Source organism: Anabrus simplex, chromosome 8 (assembly GCF_040414725.1).
Source record: "Anabrus simplex isolate iqAnaSimp1 chromosome 8, ASM4041472v1, whole genome shotgun sequence".
NCBI classification, from domain to species: domain Eukaryota; kingdom Metazoa; phylum Arthropoda; class Insecta; order Orthoptera; family Tettigoniidae; genus Anabrus; species Anabrus simplex.
In genome coordinates, this window is record NC_090272.1 from 170,254,337 (window position 1) to 170,279,982 (window position 25,646).

Genomic DNA, 25,646 nt, shown 5'->3' on the forward strand with positions numbered 1-25,646 from the left:
TCTCCCCACCTGGTGGTTGGGAGAGATTATTAAATTTACTCAGCTATGACGCCCCATCGTAAGCTTACAGGTTACCTATACCGTGCAGTCAATACGGTAGGCGTCCGACTCAGTGGCTGAATGGTCAGCGTATTGGCCTTCGGTTCAGAGGGTCCCGGGTTCGATACCCGGCCGGGTCGGGGATTTTAACCGTCATTGGTTAATTCCAGTGGCCCTGGCTCTGGGTATTTGTGCTGTCCCCAACATCCCTGCAACTCACACACCACACGTAACACTATCCTACACCACAATAACACGCGGTTACGTACGCATGGCAGATGCCGCCCACCCGCATCGGAGGGTCTGCCTTGCAGGGGCTGCACCCGGCTAGAAATAGCCACAAGAAAGTTTTACAATACGATAGGCCAGCCGTTCCTAAATTGTGGTCTGCGGACCCCTAGGAGCCCGCGATGATAATGCAAGGGGTCCGCAATAATAATGTAAGTTGTAAGTACATGAATAGTAAAATTTTATTGCACACAGACACAATTCCTAGATCATTATACTAAATTTAGGAGCTATGTCTTCACTGTTGTATAACTTACATACAGTAGGTTATATGCAACTCTTAACTTGACCAATTGATGGTACAAGTTAGCAGCGGTAAAAGGAGAAACACTACAAGGCTGTATAAAAGATGTATTTATGACACGCTTGGAATTTCTCGTAACCACACTCAGATCATATTTTCCACCTCTAGTTGAGAAACTCTCGTGGATCAGAAATTCCTTCTTTGAAACCGAACACGGACTGCCCTCCCTTGAGTAAGATCAACTAGCGGAAGTATCTTGGTAAAGAAAAATAAATTGAAGTGTGATAGGGGTGGAGAATCAGATAAAAAGAAAATAAACTCGTATCCTCAACCTCAGGTTGTACAGCTCTTTTAGGGCACACCCCCATTGAAGGCGAGATGCATGTGCCATTTCAACCACGTACCATCCCTCCTGTCAGTTTTAAATTAATAAAATTATTATTATTATTATTATTATTATTATTATTATTATTATTATTATTATTATTATTATTATTATTATTATTATTATTATTATTATCATCATCATCATCTGTTTACCCTCCAGGTTCGGCTTTTCCCTCGAACTCAGCTAGGGAACCCACCTCTACCGCCTCAAGGGCAGTGTCCTGGAGCTTCAGACTCTTGGTCGGGGATACAACTGGGGAGTATGACCAGTACCTCGCCCAGGCGGCCTCACCTGCTATGGTGAACAGGGGCCTTGGAGGGGGATGGGAAGATTGGAAGGGATAGGCAAGGATGAGGGAAGGAAGCGGCCGTGGCCTTAAGTTAGGTACCATCCCGGCATTCGCCTGGAGGTGAAGTGGGAAACCACGGAAAACCACTTCCAGGATGGCTGAGGTGGGAATCGAACCCACCTCTACTCAGTTGTCCTCCCGAGGCTGAGTGGACCCCGTTCCAGCCCTCGTACCACTTTTCAAATTTCGTGGCAGAGCCGGGAATCGAACCCGGGCCTCCGGGGGTGGCAGCTAATCACGCTAACCACTACACCACAGAGGCGGACATTATTATTATTATTATTATTATTATTATTATTATTATTATTATTATTATTATTATTATTATTATTATTATTATTATTATTATTTAAGCTCGGTACTTGCATTAGTTACCCATAGGTGAGAGAATATTGTTTTCAAGTTATATCTTTTTATCGCACTTGCGTCAATACAGATAGATGCATATCTTCATTGCAGACTGTTATGCTTTCCAGCGTTCAGTCTGCAAGCCTTTGTGAATATACTAAACAACTATACACTACTCCATTTGTAACCTGCGCTGTGGCACCGTTTAGTCCCATGCCTCTTAATTTTAGATCATTAGAAACTGTGCCTATCTATCGTTGTCTTGGTCACCCTCTACTTCTCTTACCCTCCGTGACTGAGCCCATTATTATCCTAGGTGCCCTATCGTCGTCCAGTCACTTCACATGATTCCACCACCGAATCGAGCATGTGCTTACCATTTCATCCTCTGAGTTCAATCCCAATTTAACCTTTATTTCCTCATTCCGAGTACCCTCCGGTCATTGTTCCCACCTGTATGCACCAGTGATTATTCACGCTATTCTGCTACTTCTAACTTATGAATGAGATGTCTTGTGCCCACTTAACTTTCACTGCCGTAGAGCAAAATTGGTTTGTAAACAGACCAGTGTAAAGGTAGTTTCTTCTGACAGCTGACTTCTTTCTTATTGTTGATCGCAACTGCGAGCTCACTGCCATTAGCTTTGTTGCACCTTGATTCAATATTAAATACGACCAATCCTGGTAGACAAAACACCCTAAATACATGAAATTATCTGCCTGGGGATTAATAATGCCTGGTGAATCCATAATCCAATACTATCAACTATCTAATGTTCAACTACTGTCATAACGTTGAAAACGCATAGCTCAAAGCATGGAGGAAAAAACTGAAATAAATTATGTTTCTGTATCAAGGAATAGGTATTTGATATTTTAGTATGACCAATAAACCTAGACTGATATCTTCTCCATTTTTTCAATCTAGTTAACTTAGAGGGCGGCCGCTTTTAGCTGATCCATTTTATTGACAGTTGTATGAGTGCCATCCCATCCCACGTTAACTTGTCTGATATGATTAACGTCTTCAGCCAACCTTCCTGCTCCGGAGGTCAGATACAACGGATTCCTTTGGTCCGTTTTCTAAGAATTGCTTTATTATTAACTAGTAGTAAAGCCCATTCTTCATAAAGTTGAGATTTTACAGCACTAGATCTCCTCCTTCCAGTTAATAGTCAGTAAACGATTAAATAACACTCTATAATTCACGATGTGATACGCGGGAGTTGGTTAATAGGATCCATCTCCTTTAAGTTCCCACCAGTGAGTGAGTGAGCTGGAGAGTGGTAGCAGTCCAAACTTTTCTTTAAGTTTCTTTTCTTCACGAAATAGACCACGAGAGATACAACACACCTGGACATGTTACTTCTCCTAAAATAGTGCCTTTTAACAAGATTACATACTGAGGCTTTGACATTGTTCCCAGTAAAAGTTTGGTAAGAGATGGATTGGATGTGTGACCTCCAAATGACCCTGTCTCTACTGGACATTTTACTTCCGCAAGTATTAAATTTTTCCCCTCTGGGGACACAAGGACTAGGTTATTGTAAAAAATAAGTCTATTCCGGCGACATGTCTTAGCCTAAAGCAGTCGATCCCAATCCGTGGTCCGCGGACCCCTAGAGTGCCACGACAATAATCCAAGTGGTCCGCAATAATAATGTAAGTATTTAAAGAGCGCAAGTTTATTGTACGCACAATTCATAGATCACTATTCTTAATTAGCAACTATGTCTTCGCTGTTGTATAACTTAGATATTGTACATGTAATTCTCGGCGGATAAATGGAACAAGTTGACAGACCTTATATTACAACTCATCGTCTCTGAGTGACTTTTGGGTCGATGACATCCCCTACACCCTACAATTTCTAGAAAGGAAGTACTGCGGTTAATGCCGTTCATGACAACATACCTGCGGGAGTGTACCTTTTCTGCTTACACACGGAGTATAGAAACGGCATTAATGTTGAGGCTGACCTTCGGTTCGGGTGACTACGATTGTAAGATTGTCTTAGGAAAACAGCACCAACCATTCCATTGATCCAACGACCATACCAAGTGAATTTTCTCACGTAACTTTCCACATCCAGACTGTTGTAATTTTAGCCAAGTCACATTTTTGAAAATTGCTTTGCATATATAAAATCTATGTAAATGTAGTTAAATTTAAATTGAAAGAAAGGAAATATACGAATACAATCGAACCTGGTAACATTATAACATCGTGTTTTTTGTTCACTGGACATGAATGCGATATGCTGAGGGTCTCAGACACAAAATGTTTGGGACACATTGGCCCTGAAGTACAGCCGGCGATCAAGCATACTTTTGACTATCCTTAAAGTGGAGTCTCTTATCACCGAAAATCATTATAATCATTAATCGTTAATCTGTTTGAAATAAGCTTCATAATGAATACCTACACCGCATGGTGTACCATGGGGTTATTATAAATTACCATTCTAAAATTTGGATAGCGAGTGTAACTACAATATTCGGTCCGCACAGTTCTAAGTTGTGGCAGTGGCGTTACAGAATTGGGCGTTAGTGTTGTTAGACTAAATATTGGGCAGAACTGATACACTGTTGGAAGTTGCCTCAAAATTCCCTCTGTTAAGAAAAATATGCATTCGATCCAAAATCGGTGTAAGCTTAGTGTCTAGACTCAACTGGATAGGAAGGTGGACAGAGTACACAAGCCTCCCTTCGATAATCCCTATTACATTTAGTCCGTTTAAGAATAAAACTACATTTTCATTTCAGTTAGAATACTTAATCACAGCTGAGCATTCGTCAACACAGTGAATATTCTAGGACGTTGGTGGCTTGTAGGTTTGAATAATCCATCGATCTTATGGCATGTTTTGTTTTCATCAAAAGGTAAATAATGGCAATGACATACCTCTCTAGGTCTATCAGATGGTACAAGATGTGAGGAAGTGAACTGTGATGAGGTAAGTGTGTGAATTATGGTGAAGCCAATATGAGTACATTTCCAACAAACGTGTACAATTGCATGTAGGTTTTAAAAAGATCCGTTAAAAATAATAATTGAACGGACTCAATTTTTGAATTACAAATTCATATTGATATTTTCGCCCGGTGGATAATGATTTCCATGTTCCAATAGAATTTCCCTCCGACATCGGATGAAGAACCCTTCCTGACGGTTTCTATGTGTAATTAATTAATTTTGTCGGTTTGGCGATGAGTTTGATACCTAAGGCCCATAAAACTGTCATCAGCTGTCATCAGGTAGTGTATACTATCTGGCTTGAGAGGGCCAAGAAGTATGCTTGCCTTTCAAAAATCTAATTCCTCATTAGGGTTCGAACCACTAATCTTCCACACTATCTACGAGCCATAGAGGTAGCCATTAAAGTAATTGAATCACTTCAAAAGGCATGTAGCACGTTAGCATCTTTATTAGACTAATGTAAACATTCATTACCGAAGTTCATTTTTTAAATTTAAGAAACTGTTCATTTCCTTTATTCACGAGTCATCATTGTTAGCTGAAGCTTCCCATTGAGAATTCAAAAGAACTGAGAGTCCTTTGTCTCCTTGTACAAATACTCTTTATCTGTGCAATTCATAACCTATTAATCTTTGTGTGATAAATGCATGACGTCTCTGTAAATCGAGGGTGTAACAATAAGATAGATCAAACTTTCAGGGAATATTACTCACACGCAGAAAAAAGAAAGTTATATGACATGGGCCGGGAAAAGCTTTATTTCCATTCTTAAAGTAACTAGTGGACCCCGTGTCGCTGCGCAGCATTTCTTATAAATAGGTCAGATAACTCGTCTTGATATGCGTGTCTTAGTCATATCGTTTTGCCTGCCCCTTTCAGTGGTTTTATGAACATTTAACAGGAAGTGCGTTATGGTATGCTGCAGTGCGTAGTTATGATTCACCCATTCTGACGTCATCATGCCATCTGTTTGGTAAAATTCTACCCACATATTCGCTTTCTTTATCTTGAAGTTCTTTTTTTAAAGATTGGTATTGTGTTGTAGAAGGTAATGACAATTTTAATCGCAGTTCTTCTATATAGAAGGGTCGTCTTGTAAGCTCATACTTTAGTCTCCAAGGAGTGTTTATTGCTAGGCAGAGAACTTTTTTAAGATATATGGCCTTCACTCTTTATAGTGTAGATAGGTTTTTTTGTTTATTTCAAAAGAGGCACCCGAGCCAAGGCTCATAATGGTGCAGTACAATTAATTACACTTGGCAACAGATAGGAGATTTGAGAACATCAGCTTCTGGGACAAAAGTATAATACACTGTACAACGAATAATAATAATAATAATAATAATAATAATAATAATAATAATAATAATAATAATAATAATAATAATAATAATAATAATGTATCATAGTGATGGAAACCAAATATGAACAGCAGTGATATAGTATACTAAATCAGTACTCGATAGGCTTGATATTTTTACTTTTAGAAAATTAACAAGCTTGGTTTTAAATATAGGTAATTTAGTGGCTTCTCGAATATGCTCAGGAAGGCTATTGATAAACTTTACAGAGTAATGCCAAAAAGAATTAGTGCCATACTTACAGTAGTAGACTTTGATGATTTACAGTGAATTTTAGTAGATCCTCTTGTACTGTATGTATCTATATCAGAATTCAAGTTGCAAAGTATGTTCGAATAAGCTTGTCCATTTTTCAATTTATACAACATAACAGCTGAAGCTTTTTACGAAGACCATCTAGGGACAGCACATTACACTACTGGTAGACCTGTATGGTTGATGTTAAGGTGGGTAAGTTGAAGAGTATTTGTTTACTGCAACATGACTAGATATGAATCATGTAAACCTGACGATTTTCAATTAGTTCATGATAAATACTCTTCAACAGTCCATGAGAAACTTTGTATTTTAATCGGCTGAGTACACCAATATCAGGAGTTAATCTATCACACAGCATTGTGATGTGATTCTCCCAAGTTAGCGATGCAACTATGCTAAATCCTAAAAATTTGGTTGATTGAACTCAAGGTATCACTTGGTCATAGAAACTTAAGTTGATGTCCAGAGGAAATGTACATAATGATTTGTGAAATATGATTTAGTTGGTTTTATAGGATTAATTCTTAGTCGGTTGATAGTAAGCCAGGTCCGAATTAAAGATATGTCATGTTGCATATTTTCTTCAAGATTATATATACAATTCATGTGTAAATAATATTTGTGTCATCTGCAAATAATGACAATTTGCCAAACAGCGACAAGTTACCAATATCGTTGACAAATACAGGAAATAATATTGGTCCTAGAACATAACTTTAAGGCACATAAATTGTTATAGTCTGCAACGTTCTTTCTGCTCCCATACAACTAACAAACTGTACCCTGTCTCTGAGATAATCTGTAAACCAGTTAAGTGCTAAACCTCTAACCTCTGCTGCTTCCAACTTCAGTAGCAAAATGTTATGGTCAACTGTGTCAAATGCATTGTGAAGATCTATAAAGAGACCTGATGCTACCATAAATGAGTCTAAGGACTCTTCAGCTTAATAATAATGTCTTCCACAGCATTTTAGGTACTATAGTTAGGCAAAAATCCATACTGATATGGATAAAAATAGTAGTTATTTTAATAGCCTATCTTTGACCACTATCTCTAGGATTTTAGATACAATGGGAAGGACTGATATAGGTCTGTAAACATTAAGTTCAAATTTATCAGACCCTTTATACACAGGTATGACCTTGGCAATTTTTAATTCACGTGGAACAATAACTTCACTTAACTTGATTATGTAATGTACGGGATTAAATGCACAGATAAATTCTTAAGTAGGTTATTACTAATTATTTTTAATTTTCTTATTATTTCCGCAACTTCAAGGTCACTAGTAAGATTCAATAACAATGAATTACTCGACACATTTCCAATATTAGGTGATTTGTTGGTAGGAGTATTGGTAGCTAATTTTTTTCCTATATTAATAATATGGACGTTAAATAATTTTGATATTTTTACTGGACAGGTCACAAAATTATCTTGAACTTTGAGTTGGAAATTCCTGTTTTTGTTAAAATTTGATGTTAAGATTTCATTGACGATTTTCCAAGGATTGTTTTTGGTATTACTTAATCTATTTATTTACGAAATATGCATTTTCCAACTGTCTTTTATGTTTAGTTATTGATTACATAATAGCTTATAGTCATTTATCAATTGCTGTGATGCATAATCATAACCCGTTTTTACTCTAAGTTGTTGTATTTTATTTTACCGTAAGGTTCATTCTTTTAGTCAATGAGGCTGGATAGTGCCCCATTCATCCATGGGCGATATTGCCTGCCTTTGAATGTCTTATTATTTGCTTTATAATTCTCATTTATAGACCTACTGCTACTATTGGCTTCCTGCAGATAATTATTAAGTTTGTTTACTATCACATCATAACTATCATCTTCACTGATGATCAGAGGATTGGTAGACATATAAGCATTCACGTTCTTCGCATTACATGTTTTTGGTTTCATGTATGACTTTTCCGTTTTCACTTTCGGTAACACATTTATGCCGCAAACTAATATATTATGATCACTACAATCATTAACTATATTATACATTTTTCACTTACAGAGCTTAGTGACATAAACATGATCTAACAGACTAGCTGTACTGTTAGTAATCCTGGCGGGAAATCTGCTGTTACATGGACTTTGGTTATAGCATTCATATAACCACTTAAGTTCAGACGTTAGTAGACGCTACTGAAGTTTGCCAATATTCAAATCTCCTACAGTAAAACACATGTAATTACTGTATTTATTCTATATGTCCTCAAGTACATTAATAAACTCTTTAGAAAATTTCAAATGGAGATTATAACATCCCAAAATAAGAATATACCTCTCCAGACCTCTCACTTTAACTATTAAAAATTGTACGGAGTACCAGGAGTATTAATCGAAACCAATATTTTACATTTATAGGGTTCTTTTATGTATATAGCAACCCGTCCCCCTCTATATTTTGTTGTGGAACAAAACCTTCATATCCTTTCAGATTATGTTTCTCACCTTGTGGAAATAACCCAGTTTCTACTATAATAATGATTTCTGTCATCTGTACATCTACAATTAAACTGGTTAAGTTTATCCATTTATTACGGATACTTTCCGAGATAGCAAAAAAAAAATTCTGAGATGGCAATCTCTGGTTTTAAGCTGTTTTAAGGTTGTTAACTGAGCCTTTAATATTTTCATATCAAAATCCAATCTGATTCAAGATTAAGAGTATCTTCAATATTTCTTATGTTTATTATATTAGAGTTGTCCTCCTTTCTAAAAAAAAATCTTACCTTCCCGTGTCTACACATACTTATAACCTTTCATTCTTAAATCCTTGGCTCTCTTAATAAGACCTTTGGCTCTGGGTCTAAGGTGATCATTGATGTAAATAATATGATCTCAAGTATTGAAGCCCACTGCTACAGATTCTTCTTTGCTGTCGTAAATTTCTGTTTTTTTATTTGTTAACAAATTTGACAATGATGGGTCTGGGTAGTGTCTTGGTTATATGAGCAATGTCTACATCACACTTATTTAATTCAAATCTAATAGCTTTACCAATATTTGTCATGACACTATAAACGTCTTCACTCGGAAGTTCTGCTGCGCCATGGATTTCAATATTGTTTCTCCTTAAGTATTGGTTAACATGCTCTACTTCGTCATGGGAATCGGCCTTCATAGTGTGAAGTTCCTGCTGAAGTTCCTTGATCTTTTCATCCCATTTATTGATTTCCAGTTTTAAGTCTTCAATTACTTTAGTATTGAAATCAATACTTACCTTCAGCCTGTCAATAACTCTGTCAACTAATCGATCCATAATAATCTAAAAATGTTGACTCACGAAGTATTTTGTTCATCGCGGTCAACAGATTCTCTGAGCGACTGTTTACGTTTGGTGGAGTCCTCATATTCCCATCCGATGTACTGCGCTGCTCTGGCTGTTGCTGCTCCAAGTTTGCCATCTCCTTGCTACCGCGACTCTTTTGTTGGTTCTTGGACATAACCTCAAACAAAAATTCCGATCTCAAACACAGTATGACACTTAGTTTACGTAAAATAAATGATATTTATTATTCACCCGTGACAATTTTCACACACACAGGTCGTTGCTACACATAACTAAATCACCAAGAATCACTAATATCCATAAGAATACAGTAAATCCTCAGACTAACCACTAATGTTCTCTTACTCGGTTGCCATGTTAACCGGTTCTTTCAATAGGTGTTCCCAGGTTAATTCTAAGGCGTATGTCATGATGGGTTCTGTTTGTAGGTAGACTTGTATTTTATGGAAGTTATTTGGAACCTGGGAGGGTTTGGAGAATCAAAAGAGTCTTGAAGGGAACTGTATTATTCCGTGATCGGAGGAAGTGTATGCTCTTTGGCTTGACAGATATTGATCAAATACGGCATTCAATGACATTCTTAAGAATGAATATCACATGTATCAGAATATTAATGAATGTGTTACTCGCTTAGCAACCCACTAAGTACAGAATGTATTGCGGGTTGGGGTAAGCCTTCGCCTGCAATTATTGGAGTGATCTTTTAATGATTTTATTTCGTGATTACTCAAAGTTGGCTGAACTTAGAGATATATCAATGTCTCATGACTCACCTACAGGTAATTTCGGAGAGAATAAAACATAAATGAAGCAAATCCTTTCAGTAGAAAGGACGGACGGTTTTTCCAAAGCTGTTTTTAGTAAACTCTTTTAATTTATAGATTTTCTACAACTCTATATAGTGCATTAATCATGGGAAGCACAGAGGAACAGAATGCACCAAAATATTATATGAAATTGACATGATATAGGCTTTTGGGCCTATGCCGTGTCAAGAAAATAAGGTGAAATTCTTTACATTTCGCAGAGAATTTTGCTCTGCGTCATTAGAAGAAAATCTTGACTGTCCACGAGAAAGGCTTCTCAATCAATGAGGCTTGAATTTGGACGTTATAATAGAAGTGGAAAAGGTACGTTCATTCGTCACCAGATGGCTCCCGGGACACGGTAGAGCGTTAGCGTTCGAAGCGGAAGCTGACTGAACCATCAAAATCAGTCTGAGAGGATCACATAACATAGTAGGTGTACCCACATATGAAGGTATGACATTGTCGCAAGCCTGGAATGAAACATCTGGCGATGAGGAACGTACAAATTCGGAAAACACCGTTGCGTCAATGCCATACCTTCATATATAGGTACACCTGTTATGTTATGTGACCCTCTGAGACTGATTCTGATGGTTCCGTCAGCTTCTGCTTCAAAAGCTAGCGCTGTATACCTTGTCCGGGGAGCCATCTGGTAACGAATGAGTGTACCTCTTCTACTTCTATTATAAAGTCTAAATTCAAACCTCATTGTTTGAGAAGCCTTTCTCGTGGACAGTCGAGATTTCCTTCTGATGACGCAGAGCAAAGTTCTTTGTGAAACATACAGAATGTCACCTTATTCTTTTGGCACGGAATAAGCCCAAAAGCCTATATCATGTCTATAAGTACGGGTCGTGAAAGCATCAATGGCATTACCATATGAAACTTTTCTCAAATGAAGTGTTCAAAATAACTTCCGTTAGCATCAACCCGCCGTCTCATTAAATCCTGGATTCGCTGATGTATCCTTTGAATATTGCTTATGCATGTATCACTGCTAAAGGAGGGCACTTTGAACGAAAGAGTTTCTTGTGGTATGTTGGTACGTTCTGTTCCTGTTTGTTTCCCATGGTTAATGTGCCATATAGTGTTATAGGAAATGAGTTCTGCGATGGAAATTAAACATTTCCGGACCCATGTCCGTATAACATATTTTCTTCTTCTGCGTGTGAGTAATGTGCCCGCAAAACTTGGCCATATCTTATTGTTACATGCTGTATTTGTTTCATTTTAAGATAACCAGTCATAAATAATAACTGGTGCGAAAGAAGGCAATTCGGTTTTAGGAAAGGTTATTCCACCGAAGCTCAACTTGTAGGATTCCAGCAAGATATAGCAGATATCTTGGATTCTGGAGGTCAAATGGACTGTATCGCGATTGACCTGTCTAAAGCATTTGATAGGGTGGATCATGGGAGACTACTGGCAAAAATGAGTGCAATTGGACTAGACAAAAGAGTGACTGAAGGGGTTGCTATATTTCTAGAAAATAGATCTCAGAGAATTAGGGTAGGTGAAGCTTTATCTGACCCTGTAATAATTAAGAGGGGAATTCCTCAAGGCAGTATTATCGGACCTTAATGTTTTCTTATATATATAAATGATATGAGTAAAGGAGTGGAATCGGAGGTAAGGCTTTTTGCGGATAATGTTATTCTCTATAGAATGATAAATAAGTTACAAGATTGTGGGCAACTGCAGCGTGACCTCGAAAATGTTGTGAGATGGACAGCAGGCAATGGTATGATGATAAACGGGGTTAAAAGTCAGGTTGTGAGTTACACAAATAGGAAAAGTCCTCTCAGTTTTAATTACTGCGTTGATGGGGTGGAAGTTCCTTTTCCTATTCATTTATAGGAAGGGGAGTTAGGGATTGGAATAACTTACCAAGGGAGACGTTCAATAAATTTCCAATTTCTTTGAAATCATTTAGGAAAAGGCTAGGAAAGCAACAGATAGGGAATCTGCCACCTGGGCGACTGCCCTAAATGCTGATCAGTATTGATTGATTGTTTGAAATATCGTTTCGTGTGCAGCACGCCAACAATCACAGCAGTGAAGTGGTAAAATGCAAGGTTTCATTGTTGTTAACTTTCTGTCCACCTAGGTGTGCAGTAGCTATTCCAGAGTCATTTTTTTATATTTCATTAACATTGGAAGTACAGAGATAACTTTCAGTCTTGCGTCATTCTTGATATCGTTATTATAGTCACGGGACCTTAACGCTGGACTGGTCGCATGTGTTTTGTCAATATTAATGGTCCCACCGGGTCTCTCAGACCCATTTTTTCTCAGTGTTTTACTATTAGATTTTTATACTTTATTTCCAATTACAGTATTATAGGACCTTAATTAGTTTATTTTAATGCAGTTTGCATGACCACAATATTTAACTATCCTGTTTCTTAACCAGAAAGTGTATTTTTAGAATTACACTGAAAAACTGTTTTCTGTTAACTTGTGAAAGGCAAAACATGGTAAGATAAAAATGTAATTTCAATATTATTTTTTCATTTTTTTCCTGCATTTACATGCACAAAGTAACACTTGCATCTATTTTCTACAAAGCCTTAATAAAACATATTTTTGAGAATTTCACACTTGAACTATTGGTACAAAAATATGGATTTTTTAGGTATCTGTGGATTATGTGTCATAATTCATAAAATGAAAAATTAGTTTCAGAAACACATCAAAGTACAGGGAAACATCACTTTAATCAATTTCTATGCACATTCTGCAGCCTAGTTGTCCATTTTCTCCGCAAATGAAATTTAGGCACTTGGAACAGTTGAAGGATGTCTTCCTGTGTTTGTTGTGCAGAAATTACATCTCTTTCTTTTCATGGGAACTTATGTGGTTGGTGCTTGCAAGGGTAGTTATACCCAGAATTAGCTTCATCCATTGTTACTCAGAAGAAAAAGTGTACTAAACTAACAATGCGAAGTTTGACAACAAAGACTAACGTTAACAGTCGCACCGGGTCTGCAAGACCCTGAAGAGCCTGTACGCTCAAAGTTTCCAAGGCAACTGAGAGCGGGTTACTGTGTTCGGTTGACGGTCGGGAGCCAAGAAGCTACCATGGAGGCGGAAGCGTTCGGTGCATTCCAACAACAGGAACACCAATGTGTATGTCTGCCCGGGTCTCGTAGACCCATCGCGACCACTCCAGGGTTAAGTTTTACATTGAATCCGAAATAAATGTGGTGATGGAGCTGATTATTGTTTTCATAGGAAGTATAATTGGGAAATCGTTCTCTCTTAAGATTAATGGGAGGTAATATATATGTTTTGACGTTTCGAGGAATGACGTTCTCCCTGACCAGCCGTGCTTACATTAGAGTGAACCGGTGTTCAACCAATCAGTCACAATTTCTAATAATAGTGTCCACAAAGCAGTTATTGTACCGCAAAGTGTCGTTTTCCGTACAATGTTGAGCATGGAAAGAAATCAATGTTGTACTGTTTTGTGTTTCTTGTAAACCCATCTCTAAGTGACCCTGATATGTAGCGAGTGTCACACGGAATTAGGACTGAAAGTCAAGTTTTCGTAAATATCTCGGTTAATATCCATCGTATGATAAGTTTGTACATGACATAAACAATCGGAAATGGTATGTTGTACATCCTCCGACATAAACAAATCTCATATTGATTTCCAATTTTTCACTAAAATTCCAATGATTGCCAATTATACTTACCATAATGTTATTGGCTTTATGTGCCTCTAAATCTTCCAACACGAGGCTGACGTATTTGAGCACTTTCAAATACCACCGGATTGACTTCCTCGCTAAATTCAATTTTCTAGAAATACAGTATCTCCCTACTTCCACAACCATTTCTAACTGCAATTATTTCTAACATGTACCTCCTTCTTAATTTCTCCATTACATTGTTGTAATATGACTCATCCCAGGGAAGAAACAGAAATTTAATTTTTTTTTTTTTTAATTTTTGGAGTAACCTACTAAGGTCAATGCCTCTGTCCTATGACACTAACAATAATATAATGTTATTGGCTTTACGTGCCACTAACTACTTTTTTACGGTTTTCGGAGACGCCGATGTGCCGGAATTTTTCCCCACAGGAGTTCTTTTAAGTTCCAGTAAATCTACCGACACGAGGCTGACGTATTTGATCACCTTTAAATACCACCGGATTGAACCGGGATCGAACCTGCCAAGTTGGGGTCAGAAGGAAGGTGCCTCTCAGCCCGGCCTTTGACACTAACAAGTTAAGTCATTTCATCATAGTATTGAAGAAATAGCCAAATTTTAATTCAAGAATACAAAACAGTCCCGAGGGAGAACGAGATAGTTATCTGTTAATCTTCTGAATATCTGTATAAATAAAGTTGTAGGCTGTCCGTAGTCTGTAATTTCTTTTGTTTTGCAACTCTTTCAGATGTTTATACGATTTAGGTCAACTCAAGACCGTATCAGTGGTTTTTAGCTTTCGTGTCTCTTTGTCCGTCTGTTCCATCATCATGGCGAAACGGCTGGATGGATTTCGACCAAATTTCGTATTTAGCGTATATTAATCCAGATGGAAGATTAGATATGCATATGATTTTTTTTGTTTTGTTATTTGCTTTACGTCGCACCGACACAGATAGGTCTTATGGCGACGATGGGACAGGGAAGGGCTAGGAGTGGGAAGGAAGCGGCCGTGGCCTTAATTAAGGTACAGCCCCAGCAGTTGCCTGGTGTGAAAATGGGAAACCACGGAAACCATTTTCAGGGCTGCCGACAGTTGGGTTCGAACCCACGATCTCCCGAATACTGGATACTGGCCGCAATTAAGCGACTGCAGCTATCGAGCTCGGTGATATGATTAAAAAAAAAACACGGAAGAGAATATGGATTTGTAGGGAAACCACAACAGTTTTCTTCCATTTCCTCTTATATTTATTGATATTCTGTAAAATGCGTCGACTATATGTGAAACACCCCTTCATTTTAAACAACTTTTATTATGAGCATCATTTCGCTTACTCTTCAAATGACGGAGAAAATCACTACTATCTGAGGGTTTCATGCTCTGCATCGAGTGGCCGACAGTCCGACATCCCCCTGTGGGTGGGGGCGGTAGAATAACACCCACGGTATCCCCTGCCTGTCGTAAGAGGCGACTAAAAGGGGCCCCGGGAGCTACGAACTTTGGAGCTTTGTTTGGCGACTACGGGGCCCTTAGCTGAGTCCTGGCATTGCTTCCACTTACTTGTGCCAGGCTCCTCACTTTCATCTATCCTATCCGACCTCTCATGGTCAACTCTTGTTATTTTCCGACCCCGACGCTGTTAGGTTTGCGAGGGCTAGGGATTCTTTCATTTTCACACCCTTCGTGGCCCTTGTCTTCCTTTGACCGATATCTTCATTTTTCGAAGTGTCGGACCTCTTCCATTTTTTTCTCTCTGATTAGTGTTAAATAGAGGATGGTTGCCTAGTTGTACTTCCTCTTAAAACAATAATCACCACCACGACAGTCCGACAACGAACCTACCAGTTACCATGGCAACGTCTCTGGCTACTTGCCAGCAAGTAAGTAACTTAATGTCACTTTCGTCAACATTCCTGTAAACTCGTGGTTGTTCTTCGCGTAGAAGACGAGCGGGACATCATGTTAATATTCTACGGAATATTTGAGGAATAGCCTTGGAGGTTACAATAATCCTCGAATAGCTCTAAAGGGGCTGTTAATACTTGAACAGTACCACAGAGTGTAGCCCATAACTCAAATCATCACAATTCAGTGAGGGATATTTCATTTTACAATATATCCGCTTTAAAGTTTCATTAAAGGCATGTACCACAAAGGCTGTAGCTGCTTCCTCTCCTCCGTAATTATTATAATTTGAGACAGAATTAAACAAAAAACATATAGGCTATATAATATATTTTATATTTTATTAACAAGTGGATCGGAGAATGGAAAAACATTTTACACCTAAATAGAAATTCAAAGAATAGCGCGCCATCTCACCCGACATTTGGGGAGAGATGGCGCACTCTAGCCCCAGGAACTGCTTTGGCCCAACATGGCGTATGTCAGACCAGCAGAGTCGTTGACTAACCTAGTCACCCGCCTGTGCCAATGCAAAGTTAATTTAGCTTGAACAACCCAGTCAATGGGCTTTTATATCATGCTGTAGCAAAACTTTGAAGGTATAGAAGACGTACTTGCCAGAAATATCCAGGATTTCATGCGAAATCACTCGCACCATGTGTCATCCAACAGATAGCTTTCGTTCTCACGTACACATTGTACCCACGAGAAGCAGTGGTCGAGCGATCTAGCGGGAGATTGCCGCACTGGCCTACCCTGCGCCATCTCACCCAGTGCGCCATCTCTCCCGGAATCACTATACATTTTTGGCCCCGGAACATATCGAAATATGGAGACAATTTCAAAGGCGATGCCGACCTCCGTTTCGGGGTAATTGGTGGCTAAACGGTAAGTCGTATCACAAAACAGAAATCACAATCGCGTTTCAATTTGGAGAGGTCTACAACATTTTTTCCCTATGACATATTGTCGTATCTTGAGCCCTTAAAGTTAGAGAGATCTTCATTTCTCAATTTTAAGTTAAACTTTTACTTTCTACACTTGACGCATTTATTTATTAATGCTATTTGTTCGGTGCGTCGACCCATGTGGATTTTTTGCCTCTGACGCACTTATAGGAAAGAGAGAATCGAAAAATTCGTTACGCACATTGAGACGACCAGTTGTCATATGTTAGCCGAATGTTATGATTCCAGATGCCACATAAGTATCCGATAATAACGTAATGTGTGAAAACTGTACCCAAATTTCCCCCTACGTAATGTTACTAACTCAGTTTAACCCATAAATATAGGAGATACGAGAAAATGTCATAGGACCAACCATTTAGAACACTAAAAGAGACGTTTGATGACGGAATCTGTTGATATGACGTGCCGTTTAGAAGCAGTAAATCTCGAAATGAAGGTCTGCACTTACGAACGTGCCCATGCTTACCTTTATAAATAAAGTTCTAGGGGGTCGGCTGTCTGCAATTTCGTTTGTTTTGCCAATTTTTCAGATATTTATCGGATTCAAGTCAACTAAAAACCATATCAGTGGTTTATAGCTTTCGTGTCTCTTTGTCCGTCTATCTTCTTTCTTGTCCGTCTGTTCTACTATCATGGCGAAATTGCTGGATAGATCTCGGCCAAACTTCATATTTAGAGTATACTCATCCAGAGGAAGATTTAGATATGCATATGATCTAAAAATCACTGACAAGTATCGGGGTTTATCTGAAAACTAGAAGAGTTTTCTTCCATTTTTCTCTTATACTATCGATTTTCTGTAAAATCCGTAGACTATATGAGAAACGTCGCATCATATTAAACGTTTGTTATGTGCATAATTTCGCTTGGGCACTGGACACTCTTTCCTTTGAGGAAAAATTCCAGGCTGTTCAAATGTATTAATTTTATGTCCCGGAAAATATCGAAATATGGAGGCAATTTCGATGACGGTGCACACCTTCGCTTCGTGGTAACTGCTTTGTAAACAGTAAGTTATTTCACAAAGGAGATTACGCAATAGCTGATCAATTTGGAGAGATCTTCAACTTTGTTCCTGTGCCTTATTGTCTCATCTCGATTCTATAGATAGTGCAGCATTTCTCGATCAGATTCCAATCTCTCCAACTCGATTGTGACTGGCATTGGGAAATGGGGGCGTGGGGGCTTCCGTTCTAATGAAATATATCCATCTGTATTGTAAATGGCAGTAGGGAAGTGAGCCTGCCGATTGTGAATAGCAGTAGTAACATTTCTCCAACGTCCACCTTACATCGGAAACAACTTAAGGGGTCTTCCCCTTTTTGTTTCTCTAATAGCGCTGAGACAAGAAATTTAATATAATCTTACTCATTGTCTGTACAGTATCTAACGTAGAACTCCGTATACAAGGTAGAATACCGTAGCGAAGCACGGGTACATTTGTTATTTGTTAATAAAAGTGGCTTCAACAAGATAACTCAGTTTGTCTTAAGTTTAATACCTTTTCTGTTGCTGTTGTGGACGAGAATGTTATTACCTTATAAATGAATTATTGGTTGTGAATTTAGACAGCTGCCTTTGTTAAAGAAAGCTGTTAAATCTTACTAGCTAACAATACACAAATGTGACTTACACGATTTCTTTTGTTTTACTGATCCACACAAAGAATAATACTTGGCCAATATAGGACAAGTCAGTTTCATTCACAATCCAAAACAATTACTTCATTATTTTTTGAAATAAACAAAATCCAGCCAAAACCATTATTTCAAAAGCGTTTATTCTTATAGCGCAGAATGGTTTGACATCTGGTGAATCGGTGATTTTGTATATTTTTTAAACAAAACATGTTCCCTCTGAGAAATTAAACTGTTTTGACTTATCTTCTTATTCCTTGGTATGAGTGATATAGTGCATCTTTACTAGTCCTTACCACCTTTAAAAGTAATTAACTGTTTTCAAATTCCTCAACACTTGCTTTAAATCCATACCAGAAGCTGTTAAAATTTTTATTAACCATTTCCCACCGATCATAGGCTAGTTACATTTTGAGAACTCCCTCATGCCTGTCTTATGAACTCCTGACTATTATTCCTACTTTTACAACCGTCCATTTTATCAAGTTTATTTTTAACTCCGACAAAAACAGTTTCGTAATCACTAATACCATCGATAATTTCAGTTTCTTTGCACGGGTAGATACTACATACGGTGTTTGTTTGGTATCCATCCTATTTACAGTTTTAGGAATACATATATACACTTAAGTTTTAAGCAACCTTCAGATGAAAATTATTCATTATAATAACGAATAATTATTAGGGCATTGTGCTGAAATAATACATATACACACATGAGACCTGTAATATTTTCTTTTTATTTTGATTCTTATAAGGAGTCGACAGAGGCTGAATCTCCTATATTTGACTGTTTCCGTAAGATAAACCAATGTCTTCTTGTTCGAATCTTAGAACACCTACACTACTTCATTATACCTGCACATCAGGTAAGCGGCGACTTTAGTGGGCCGAATGTCACTGCGGTCAGCTGAAGAACAATGCCTGACAAATTATATCAGTTGTCATATCAGCAGCCCGGAGCGACCTGATGGATGAGAATGGAGGCTTAACGTCCTTCTATCCCCCCACCGCCCTCCAATCCCATTCCCATTGTGTAGCAGCAGGGGAATTGTATTATTGTTCTCAGCAAGGCGATGCTATGTGATGCAATCCAGTCGCAGATACAGCCTTCGTTAATCACAGATGCTGTGTACCGAATAGACAAAGCACGGAGATGTAAAGATGATTAGACGAGTTCTGGGAGGCTTGAAAGTGTGAAAAGATCTCATAGAATATTGACTTTTCATCACAAAAGTACTCTTGGTAGAGACAAGGATTTCTTCATGCGTGCGGTGGAGATATAAATGAGAATATCAGAGAAAGTAACCAAAAAAATTACTTCCAAAGCCATGATTTTCAATGCGTTAGACGGGAGAATCACAACACCTTGCCTTGATTTGCTGGTCTTAATGTGGATCGATGGTGAAATTCAATTTATAACAAAGAAGGTTGAGGCTACACTGTTATCATTGTTTACACGAACTTGTTCGCAAAGACGTACAATATAGGTATTAGTAATTCCCCAACCACTTTCAAAAACAAGTCAAGAGGAGTCGATAAATTATTGGCATATGGAGACATACTGGACATAAAATTCGATACTTTGGTCGTTTTTGCGGAAACAAATTTATGGCTGAAATTAGAAAAGGATTGAATATCTTCTTTCTTATCATGAAGTTATTCCGTTATTTATCTCTTTAATAATGCTTTGTTTGCTAGGCTGCATACAGCAGAAACGTGCGTCACTTAAACTTTGCTTTCCTTTTCCCGCCAATTATAATTTTACACATTATTCCCATTTTTCTTCCGTAATATTCTGCCAATTGTAACAAAATTTGTATGGTATACGTATCACAGCTTTATTAGAAAACACGTATATGGAATGTTTGATTGCAGATTTTTTCAAGTAGTAGGGACCATTAAATCCAAAATTTCAGAACATAAAAATTGCTCAAACTTTATTAGACCTACAATATACCTAGGTATTTCCTTATATAAATTATTTACAGCAGATTCAATACACAGTGCTTTTTATAAAAAAAGTATTATCTACCTAATTCCAAATTTTCGTTAACATCTCAGTTAAATTTTATGAAAAAATGGATTGAACATTTTCAAAAAGTATTTTGAAAACCAAGTTTTGGAAAATATTCATTATATATGAAGCAAATTTCCATATATAAATTTATAATTTATGTATAATATATATATAAATTGAACCCAGTGCCCACTGAAATGAAGTTCACTACTGTGACAAATCATCCAAGGAGCCGAACTCTATTTTATTATGATTATTATTATTAATAATTATTAATAATAAATCATTTAAAATAGTGGAAGGCATAATTGAAAATCAAACAAGTGATGCATTGTTTTCTTTTTCAAGTTTATGTCATTGGTACCTGCCAAACTTCCTGACAGATCATGTATCCAGGCTCGAGTGGATAATAACATCCCATTGACGTAATAGCAGTATATACGTACTCCCAATTCCACTGCACGTTAGATCTTATATTGTAATCATTAGAGTATGTTCAGTTTCATTGTTTACAACACTCTTATAAACTTTATTGGCGCTGACAATGTCATCTTTAAAAGTGTTATATTTCTTATTCATAGAACAGGTTAGAGTTCCTATATCTGGAAAGATCCATAACATTTTCTAAATCGTCGTTGCACCAGCGAAAATTGCTATGTGAAATATTTCAACTTAGAACTTCGGCTGGTAAGTATCTGTCATCTAAGTTTCAGTACCGTGCGACGATCCTCGAAGAATTCTCGCTCGTTATGAGAAATGTGCTGCGGGTCAGTATTTCTCCCATAACATCATCACATACAATTTTTCGCAGGCGCAATGACAAAATAATATTTCACATATAACATTTTACAGTAGAAATTAAACTAAACTAAAATATACGGCAATAATAGTAATAAAAAGAATTCGGCTCCTTGGCTAATTGGTCAGCGTTGTGGACTTCTTTTCGGAAAGTCCTGGGTTCAATTTCTGTCCGTATAGGGGATTTTAAGTTGGTCTGGGTAATTTCGGAGGAAGAGTGTCTGTGTTCGTCTTAATACACATCTTCATCTAAGTACAACGCATTACGTTACAAACCACTCCACTTAGGATTGGCTTCAGGAAAGGCATCCGGCCATAAAACTGCGCTAAATCCGTACAAATCGCCGACCACTGGGAAAAAGGCCAGGAAGGATAAGAAGAATAGCGCATATAGTCTTTCTTGGGTTTGAATAACGCTGGTTTTTTTAGTGACATATCATATTTTATACCCTGGGCTCCTCTTACAAAATAGTTAAATTCAATACTTCCAGCTTTTCAGAACAAGATGCTGTATTTTATATTGATGATATAATTGCAGTGTTACAATATTTTGTAATTAAGTCATGAGTAATTCTGTGTAGGCTTTGAAACGGATATTCTAAAGTGCCTTCCTCCATCTGAAAGTGACATGATGTGGCTGCTCACATGCCCAATTTGATCGAGGTGATAAATATGGCGTTATTCTTATTTCTATGCAAGCTTTCGTACCTCAGTGAGCTTGTTCATTCAGTTGGTACCAACAGTGTATTCACTGAAATTGTAATTATATCGTTACAAAGAGGAACTCTTTAACAACAAGTTGAAACCACAAATATTCTGTGACGTCATACTTCAAAACAAGATGGCCGCTAAGTAAGACCCCGTTTATGGAAGTACCTCCAGGAAGCCTATCGTTATAACTAGACCTCGGAATTTTAGGTGCTAAAATGTTATTTTAAGTGCCTAAAATAGGCTCCCAAATATGAAACAATAGGCTCTAGTAACATATTTTAGGCAGTTTCAATTTTAGGTATTTTAACAAGTTTGGGCACATTACACCTTTTTATTATAACCAATTTAGTCCATATCTTACTATATATGTTGACTGTTTTTATCCCATATCGAAGCCTAAGAAGCAATACCTCCTACCTCACAGTGCATTTCCAGTCCATTATTTTCCTTAAGAATGTTCAAGCCTCCCAGTCCTTCACAATAATTTCCGTTATGGTAATTTTGGTAAGCGTGTGTATAAAGAAAAATGAACTTTATGTACAGTATAATGTAGTAAATATGTCATGCATACATTCATCACTACAGTACTGTATGGTAAGGTTCATTTTCCTTTACACGTCACCATAGGAAAATAGGAAAATGAACACAACAGCGTTATGAGATACGGGATATTGCTTCGTAGGTGACAAAATATATGTTTATAAAGAATCCAATTCCAGATTATTATTTTTATTTCATTTGCGAATTAACCTCTTAGGATCACGCTAAAATTCATTTTTATTTTTGTAAGAAGTTTCCTATCCCACCAGTACTTATTCATATGGGCCCTATGCTGTTTCTTCTGTTTATCCATCCAGGCTCTTCCCGTCTTTTCAGTTCTTTCGACTTGAAACCCTTCCAGATTTTGGATCATGGTCTGAAATATTTTCCTGTTTAACATCTGAACTTCCTGGATGTTAGTCTTTTGTAGATCTGTACAAACTTCTTTTACATGCCGTCGTTTTTTCTTGTTCCACAAGTAGTCGAATAACGTTTTGGTTAGTTTGGTTTTGTCCATTCTGTACCAAAGTTCGCGTATTGCTAAGCTCCCCTTTTTCATGGTCTCTGTGAAATTGTATCCACATTTTTAAAGACTTCATTGTTGTTCCGAAGTTTCCAGCCGGTTCCAGTCTGGATTGGGTCCAAGATTTTATGTAGCATTTTCCTTTATAGGATCTCCATCTGCTCCAACTTGTAAATTAATCATATATTATTATTATTATTATCCATATTCGGGAACAACAGAGAAATAATGTGAATATGTGGCTGATTTTACAAGAACATGGCTTCCCTACAATTCATTCAGAAAGAACTTCCAATAAAGAAACTGCCGATAGCATCATATAAAGAATGGAAGGGGCAGTGTGATATAAATTGTGAGGACGCTATTGGTCACGGTAACCTTCAGAGGTGGAAGAAAGGAGTATCAATTGAGAGTGATTTAACGGTCGCTGTTTCCCTTCAGCTATCGCTTGGGCCATCGAGCAAGCAGGACTGTAAATTAGAACAGGTCCCGTGACGACGTCGTCGAACATCGCGACATGAATCTGGAGGTCAGGGGCTGCGAGTTTGCCTCTTTGGCACTCCTCTCACAAAGAGTCAAAGCCGGAGATATAAATTTTGCTTTGCCTCTAGGAATTCTCTTCCACCTCTCTTCGAAGGTGTAAACTTATCCAGCTCACAGAATCAGAAAGAAAAATGGTAGAATGATTCACTCTTTAACAGATGAGGACCACAAATAACTTGAGATGCCCTCGTTAGTTAGTGAATTTTCAGAAGAGCTATTCTAATATTCCCATTGCTGTCGAAAATCGAAATCTATTGTAGGAACTTTAAATAATATTCTCGAAGACTTCTCCTTTATATAAATTTAATAATAATAATAAAAATAAATAACAATAATAATAATATCACGAAGATACTAGGTTACGAATTCTAGGAAGTATTTCACTGTCACGCCCTTAGCGCCCCTTGTCTTTCTTTGGCCGATACCCTCATTTTTTCGAAGTGTCGAACCTCTTCCACTTCACTCTGATTAGTGATAATAGAGGATGGTTGCTCAATTGTACTTCCTCCTAAAACACAGACGAACACTGGTTGCCATAGTTACAATTGTGTCGGGAAATTGATGATGCTATTTCCATATAGCCCCCATCCCCAAAACGTATCCGTCTTAAAATAATCCTTGGCGCAACGACCGATTTCTGGTCTTGGTTTTTAAGACGACCACTGCCCAGCCAGACTGCCAACAGATACTAGAGTTACACATGGTAAGTGAAATGCTATTCAGCAATACTGCTTGACTTTCTCGACCAGGTTCGCTGCCTCTTCTATCAGACAACTCCTCAGTTGGTTTCATGAGGCGCAGTCCATAATTAAAATCTTTGAGCTAGCAGGGAATAGAACCCATATTCCCTGGATACAGGTTACCAGTGCACCCTGGGGATTCAGTAGTAAGGCGTTTAAATATAAATGAATGAGTTATAATACCACGGAGTTTAAAATAATGTATGGAGCATCCGCTTCTCTACATTTCCTGTACATTAATGCAATAGCACCGTATGTGTATGACAGAGAAGCGAAGGGTCGCTGGTCTAGACGAGGTAGGTGCAAAAAATAACAGTACGATTTAAGGTATATTTACAGAATTGAAGCTAGGAATATCTATTTATTTATTACATTCTTTCTTGAATTGTGTTCCAAATTTTTTTAAAACATTTCGTCAGGCGCCCTGAGATGCTTAAGCATACTTGTTTAGACAGTTTTTTAATGGAATCTATGTCTTTAAAAGCGTTGTAATTAGCTTATTTCAAGTCCTCAATAGTTTGCTGTTTTGTAACATACACTTCATCTTTCACAAGAGCCAGAAAGAAGAAATTGATTGGTGTGAAGTCAGGAGATCTGGGCGGCATTTCTATTACCCCTCGCCGTCCAGTCATTTTCCCACCAAATACCTCAACAATGTAGTTTATCACAGCTGTGATGTAATGCAGTGGGGCTCCATGATGTTGAAAATAAAGTGAGTTGAAATTATCGTAGCCCCGGAATGGCATAGGTTTTCACCATTTCAGGTTGTTCTCTCCAGTTACTCTTCCATCAAAGAAACAAAGTCCACGACATGAGATATCGCCCCAAACGGTAACCCCACAATTCTGTAGTTCTCTGTATACCAATAGGTACAGTTGTTCCTGTTGACATGACATGGTAATTTGAAAGTTGCCTCCTCACTCCAAATTAACAACTCATTTTCACCTTTTCTTAATTCATTTAACATTGCCTCGCAGAACTGAAGCCTACGATCCGGATCGTCTTCCAATAGCCCATGTATGAGGCGAAGTATGTAATGTTTGAATTTGGCCTTATGTAACATTCTGCGTACTGAAGTTGTAGAAACATCCTGTTCGAGAGGTAGCCTCCGAGTTAACGGCTTAGGGCTCAGGATAACCGTTTGTAAAACTTTAATCTTAGTTTCATCACTTAGTATTGGCCTACCTGACCTATGGCAATCCGCTGCAGATCCACTTGTCT